This window comes from Ixodes scapularis, unplaced genomic scaffold, assembly GCF_016920785.2.
Source record: "Ixodes scapularis isolate PalLabHiFi unplaced genomic scaffold, ASM1692078v2 PGA_scaffold12__126_contigs__length_90152505, whole genome shotgun sequence".
Classification (NCBI taxonomy): Eukaryota; Metazoa; Arthropoda; class Arachnida; order Ixodida; family Ixodidae; genus Ixodes; species Ixodes scapularis.
In genome coordinates, this window is record NW_024609838.1 from 64,173,531 (window position 1) to 64,180,622 (window position 7,092).

Here is a 7,092-nt window from a genome sequence, read left to right on the forward strand (position 1 = left end):
CTGCAATCAGTTTATCAAAAGACGTTTCATCGAGATCGTTTCATCAACACGTGACGTTTATAAACAACTCAAAATATGTTTTTTTTTGTTTTTTTTTTTGTAATGATTTGCCAAGAAGTGGCGTGAACGGGTGGGCTCAGTCGGTAAGCACGCGCCTCAGGAATACAGGCGCGACGAAATGTCCCTGCAGCGTGCAATTAGCGTAACGAGTGCCGACTAAACGTGTGTCCATGAAGCGTCTATCCACGAAAAGGTGTCCATGAAACGCCTTTTCACAAAACGCAGAGAGAATAAGAGTGTCAGTATTCTAACTACCATTTTCACATGATTTCAGAGAGCTAATGGCAGGCGACTGCGGTAGAATTACGGGGAAATTATTCTCCCAGCTGTCAGAAGGTAGGCACTGCCAGGAGATAGACACTACAGAACGGTCAATTGTCGCCGAGTAGGTTGCAGCGCACTTACGTTCAAAATACCGGACTTGAAAGATGTAATCCGAAATATACGTCGACACGGGCATTGCAGACCAACCACTCAAACACAAAACCGAGAAGGAAGGGATCCGTGAAGATTCACCACGATGTAGCACAAGCTGTCATTTGCCGAACCGAGCACTGAACGCATCACAAGAATGTCTTGGGCTTCTTTGAAGAAATCGCTTGTTGCCGACATAGGGGTAGGACTTTTCGATCGGGATACCTTTTACCATAGAAGCGAAACCCACAGCAGCCCCGCGGGCCGCACGACACGCGAAACTAGGTCCGCAAGCAGCCTCATTCCGGGATTGGCAGCGGCTATTACGTCATCCGTCAAACCACGTGATCACGCTCCATCCGTTACATGCGCACAGAGAGCGGAGTGAAGCGATAGAAAGTCTACGGTTGATTGGTCCGCCGAGTCCGCACCTTCTACAATGCTTTTAGCTTAGGGAGAGAGAGATAAAACATAAAAATTGAAAAGCAGAGCTCCTTCAAGGCCAGAACGGGGGTGCGATCACAAAGACTACCTTCAGGGGCATACCAACAATGAACACAGCGAGAGAATGTGTCACTTATATCCTGTTGACAGTTCGAGCCAAGGTTGATAGTGCAGTGGATGCTATGTGTGGCCTTGGGCTTAAGGCAGGTGCCGTGCCCAGCGTTATCACCAGCTTCGAGACAGTTGTCACGGGACCCTAACCGGAGACATGATTGGCCTCAAACACGCATAGCGTCTACTCTGCTGTCACTACCGAGTGAACAGGACAGCTCCATGAAGGCCCCCCAGATTTTGGACTTCTTTCTAAAGCTGCACTTCCCAGAAGTGACCCAAAACGAGGCAGGTTTGACGATATATTTCACGCCGTATAGCCCACATTATAATTTAAAATGAATAATTAATGGCGAATACTTTTTCTCTGTGCAGGATGTCCACAAACAAATAAATAAATAAATAAATAAATATATTAATATATATATATTTTTTTTTTTACCAAGCACTTTTGAATTATGTGCACACTGTTAGGTTCGCATCTTTGAACGTCAATTTTGGGAATCTTTGCATCGTTGTGGCATCTATGATTACGTGGTTTAAGAAATCTGTGCCGTAATACGTTTTTCATCCGTGGGTTCAGTCTATATCACTGCCATCAATTACAATCTCTGAGTACCATGATGACTCATGGTGGGGATGTGTGCTCCAAGAAGCTCCAATGAGTTTAATGTCTCATAATTAAAAGAAAAAGAAGAAAAATTTGCCACAGCGCTTGCTGATTTGTTGAATTCGCAGACCAGAGAGATAATAGGACGCACCTAGGGTAGCGCGTGCCTAATGATATTAATTTTTTTTTCGGCTGTTATTTGTGTATATTTCGCCGTTCTCGACATGGGCGTTGACGGACATTGCACCGCTGCTTACGCCCCTGCCGGGGTAAGCTTTTTGTTGTCACGACACTCCATCGCGCTATAGACGCGTCGATTTAACGCTCATGAGGTCTCGAGAGAACTGTCAATGGACCTTTTCCGAGAAGCGTTCTGCGCACGCGCGAGCGCCCTATGCCAAGCGGCGGAAGTCGGAACGAAAAATCGAGGAAATTCGGAATGAACCTGTGGATAAGCGAGTAGAACAGGTAATTGCAGCATATATATAATTGGGTTACACAAAAAAAGAAAGCGGACGGAAGGAAAAACACAACGATTGGGTGGACGCCACAGATGCCCAGCTTTAAGCTCGCGTTGGGCACGCGACGCAACTCGGAGAGCGAAGAAACTGGTAGCGTAGCTCCCGGTATCGATTGGTAGCGCAGGTAGGTCACTTCCTCGATTTTTAGTTCGTGCAGCCACCGCCTGGTGCCGTCGGTATGTGGAAAAGGTCCATTGTTTAGTGAGAGCAGCGACGCAGCAATCGCGAAATGAGAGACGACTGCGCCTCACTCTGATAAAATGTGAGCGTGGGACTCTCGAGCAGCGTTAACTTGCTGATGATGCAGGGCGCTGCTTTGTCGTTGAAAATCTTTGTCCTGCGAACGCCGGCGAAAACGTTCCAGTGCTCGGCGTACCCTAGGCAGCAGCGCCTGTCAGCGACCGCCCGCGCAGCATCGCAACCTTTCTGGAGCCTACTGGCAGTCTGCGAGCGCCGACGATTTATCGTTGCGACTTGAATGGGAGCATTTTATGAACTCCTGCGGTGAACATGAAACACCGAGAACATGAACTCCCGCGAACATAATCCCCGCGACGGCGAACCGCCGGCGCTCGCAGACGGAGGGTTCCGATGATGTGCGAACGGTTGTTGGAAGACGCTGCGTAGGGTATACGCCGGGCGCTGGAACGGCTTCGAAGCCATTCGAAGGGCAAAGGATTCGCGACGACCAAGTAGTGTCTTGCATCTTCAGTAAGCTAACGGGGCTCGAGAGTCCCAAGTTTACATTTCCACAGAGCGAGCGCGGCCGGCCAGATCGAGGCGCAGTCAGCACTCGCGTCGCGATTGCTACGTCGTTGCTCTACCTACACCGATGACATGTGCACCGGCATTCGAAACCGCCCTCTTGAGACTTTATACGAGTCCAATAGACGGCTTTATAGCGCGATAAACCGTCGTGACAAGAGTAAAGCTCACCTCTGTAGTGGCGTAAGCAGCGTTCTTGACGCCGCGTCGAGAACGACGAAATATACACAAAAAACACTAAATATATTTAACACAGCAGGCAGAAAGAAATACAAAGATGGCAGGGACACGGACAAAGTAGAAGGCGCGCTACGAAATACATATACTTACAAAATACACTGGAAACGACAGATAATTAGAGCTAAAAAACGGAAGATTGAGATGACGTCACGCCGAAATAAGGCAATGCGCAGGGAAAGCAGCGGGCAAAACTGCAATAGTCCTATAGGCAGCTAAGGACGCTTTTGTAATCGCGGGCGTATAGCCTCGGCGACGTACGCCCCGTTAACCTGGCTGAAGAAAATTCTCGCCCCGATCGAGCGCATGAATGACTCTCTTCCACTTTCGTACATCTGCAGTAAAAAAAAAAGAAAAAAAAAAAGAGGGTCGCGGGCATATAGCTTAAGCAAACCAGTGAGCCGACTAAAAAAATTGGGTGGTCGCGAGTCTATAGCTCGGGAGACATACATCCTTCTATAGAAGGCTACAGCACATTGTAAGGTCGGAGACTATAGCTTTGGTGAAATAGAACACTATTGAGTCGGCTAAAGAAAATTCAATGGTCGCGATTCTATAGATTTAAGGACATACACCACTCTATAGTCGGCTAAAGCACATTGAATGGTCGGAGGCCTATAGCTTTGGTGACATAAAGCACTATAGAGACGGCAAAAAAAAGTTCGATGGTCGCGAGTCTATAGATTTAGGGACATACACCACTCTATAGCCGGCTAAAGACAATTGAAAGGTCAAAGGCCTATAGCTTTGGTGACATAAAACGCTATAAAGTCGGCTAAAGAAATTCAATGGTCGCGATTCTATAGATTTAGGGACATACACCACTCTATAGCCGGCTAAAGCACATTCAATAGTCGCGAATCTATAGCATTAGGGACATACATATTTCTATAGCTCGCTAAAGAATATTGAATAGTCGCGAGTCTATAGCTGTGTAGTCATAAATTATTCTATAGCCAGGTATAGAAATTGGAATGGTCGAGATTCTAAAGCATTGAAGACATACATTTTTCTATAGGTGGCTATAGCGTGTTTTATGGTTTCTAATGGCTGACCATAGAGGGCCATAGAAGGTGATAGCTCACCATAGGATTTTCCATAAACGTCCATAGACCATTTTTGTATGGGATAAGACGAATACCAAAAATAAAGACTGCGCTGCAGAAGCGCATATATCGTGTGACCAGAGCACTTCTGAAATCTACATTGCAAAGATAATGGTCTTTATCTTGCAGCTTCGTACCGTTGAGTGCGTAGCTTAGAATTTCCTAAAATGCATGACCGAAGAATGAGTTGAATTTACAAATGCGATGTATCTGCAACAAGGTGGAAAGTTGGGCGAGTTGGTTGATGGTCATATTGAATGGGTTAAAACAGCGCAAAAAAGTCGAAGGACCAGTAAAAGGAAACACACAGACACAGCGCTGACTTACAACTGAAATATTTACTGCTGCGCCATTCAGCAAGTAAACTTGAAGGGAGACAAACATAAAAGCAGTCGGCCCGAAAACACGTCATCCTCCACTCAAGCCGACACGTGGCTACACGTATTTCCCCGCCTTTCTGATAAAATTCATTTCGTCACTAACTAGAGCAAGTGATGGAACACTAATGCACTTGCCTGCGTCATGGTTAGCAATAAAAAAAGCTTCGTCAATCTCCCGAGCATACTTATTTTTATGTCGGGCTAAAATCTTAATTTCATTAAACATTGGAGAGCACGCACATCTGTCACAGTGGACCGCTAGGTTGCCAGACGGGGAGGAGCGTAAGGACAGAGAATGTTCTCTCGCCCGGTCGTTAACACATCTCCCCGTCTGCCCAATGTACACTTTTCCACAGGACAATAGAATAAGGTACACCACCCCACACGCGCGGGCGACAAATGGGTTGCGGTGCTTAACTTGACATTGTGTACCCACGCGGCCACCTCGATTCACGGCTGCACACAGTCGCCCCAACTTAGCTGGGGCCGAAAATACAACTGGCACGTTCTACCTACTGGCAACCTTCTTGACACCATGGGACACCTTGTGCATATACGGCAAGACCACAGGTCTTACCGTTGGTTTTTGTCTTGCCTCAGTACTAGCAGGGCCTCTAAACACCTTAACCAAGGACTCCACGACGCCCATGACAACTCCCAAAGGGAAACCAGCATTTCACAACCTCGAGATTTGCAACAAAAAACTGTCACCACACCTATGGTGGCATGACTTAAACAAGGCGGTGCGGAGACTGGACAGTGCAATGGCTCTTTTCACTGTCTTAGAGTGCGCGGATTCATATACTAAGAGCCCCTTTTTAGACCTAGGCTCATAGGCCCAACACAAATGCGAAGGCTCACATTGAAGATTGAGATCTAAAAATTGTAGGGCACCCTCAGAAGTGGTCTCAGCCTTAAAGTTTAGTCCCGGAGAACAATCCGTAAATACATGTAATATCGAGGCAATCACACTTTCAGTGTCTGTGTTATCGTTGCTTTTCAGCACAATCAGGTAGTCATCAATATACCTCAACACTTTGACCACCCTATCGTCCAGCCGCTCAGCAATTGCCCTATCACACTTAGCCAAAAAAATGTCACTGAGTACGGGCGCAACATTCGACCCAATGCATATGCCGCTCTTTTGCAAAAACGTGTTGCCTTCAAACGTAACAAAGGTGGACGCGAGGTAAAAATTCAGTAGTTCAAGGAAAGAGTCACTCGCAATCCCACAGGAACTCGAGAAGGCCACAGCCCCAAACGTATCAACGCACTCCTCCACGGCCTGCATGAACTCAGAATGGGGAATAGCATAAAACAAATCTTCCATATCAAACGAAACCAGCTGACACGAGCCAGGATTATCTTCCCGTAGATAATTAACCAAGGCTTCCGAATTGCGAACAACAAAAGGGTCATCCAGCATAAGTGACGACAAGTGGCGCGGCAGAAAGCTTGACACATGCACCTGCCAAGAACTTTTTTGAGTGACCATGGCTCTTAAAGGCATCAACTCTTTCTGGGTCTTTACCGTGAAGAACGCCTCCAGACTAAGGCCTTTAGCTGCTGACACAGACTTTCTCAGCGAATCCAGCCCCATGTTACTGCATAACTGCACAGCACGCGCCTTAACCTTTTTCAAATCAACCCCCAACACTGGCCTAAAATTCTTCAACATCGCCTCCCCGGCCTTCTCCAAGAACAACCCCTGAGGCGCCACGACAAAACCCCCTTCTTTATCAGATACCAGCAAATTTAACCGCGAGTCATTGAAAAACGATACAACAGCCCCAAGATTCATCCTTCTCACCTTTCTCCCAACCCCTTTCAAAAGCCCTTCCGCACACTCCAACACGCAACGTTCCCTGCTTTCCTGGTTCGTTTTTTGAGACACTTGTCGCACCAGGCCCAGCATCTCCGATGTATCTATTTACTTTGTTCTTCCTCGCGACGTGTCGACCTACTTCAAACACAATATCTAAAACAGTCTGAAAGCCTAGCACTGAAAGGGACACCTTTTTCCAACACCTCCTAGACTCGGAGGGCCTCAGCGCTCTCTCTGCACGGCCGAAAGAGGGCCATCGAGGACACGCTAGAGCGCGGTAGGGAATGCAACACGCGTGGGTTTGCTGTCATAGCAACGAGTTATTATTGATGCAGGCGTGCCAATTTTCCTAAATTCAGACTGTCCACAACAGTTGGGTTAGGAACCTGATTTTCCTAGACTGTAAAACTAATGTTGCGTAGAATCATTGATGCAAAATGTATGAACAGGGTAGGTATATAATGAGTGAACATGGTTAAAATTGCGCACAAATAGAAAGGTACAGAGAAGAGGGAAGAGAGAAGAGACGAGCGCAAACTCACAACTCGATGTATTGAAGGAAGAAAAAAGAACAGCCCTCGGTATCAGCTCGAACCGAGGCCACACTCGCACGGGGGCA

General features: G+C 47.0%; 1 pseudogene; it reads right to left on the bottom strand.

Moving 5' to 3' along the window:
• Positions 1–5,126: 5,126 nt before the first annotated feature.
• Positions 5,127–6,563, bottom strand: LOC115317091 (annotated as a pseudogene).
• Positions 6,564–7,092: the final 529 nt, after the last annotated feature.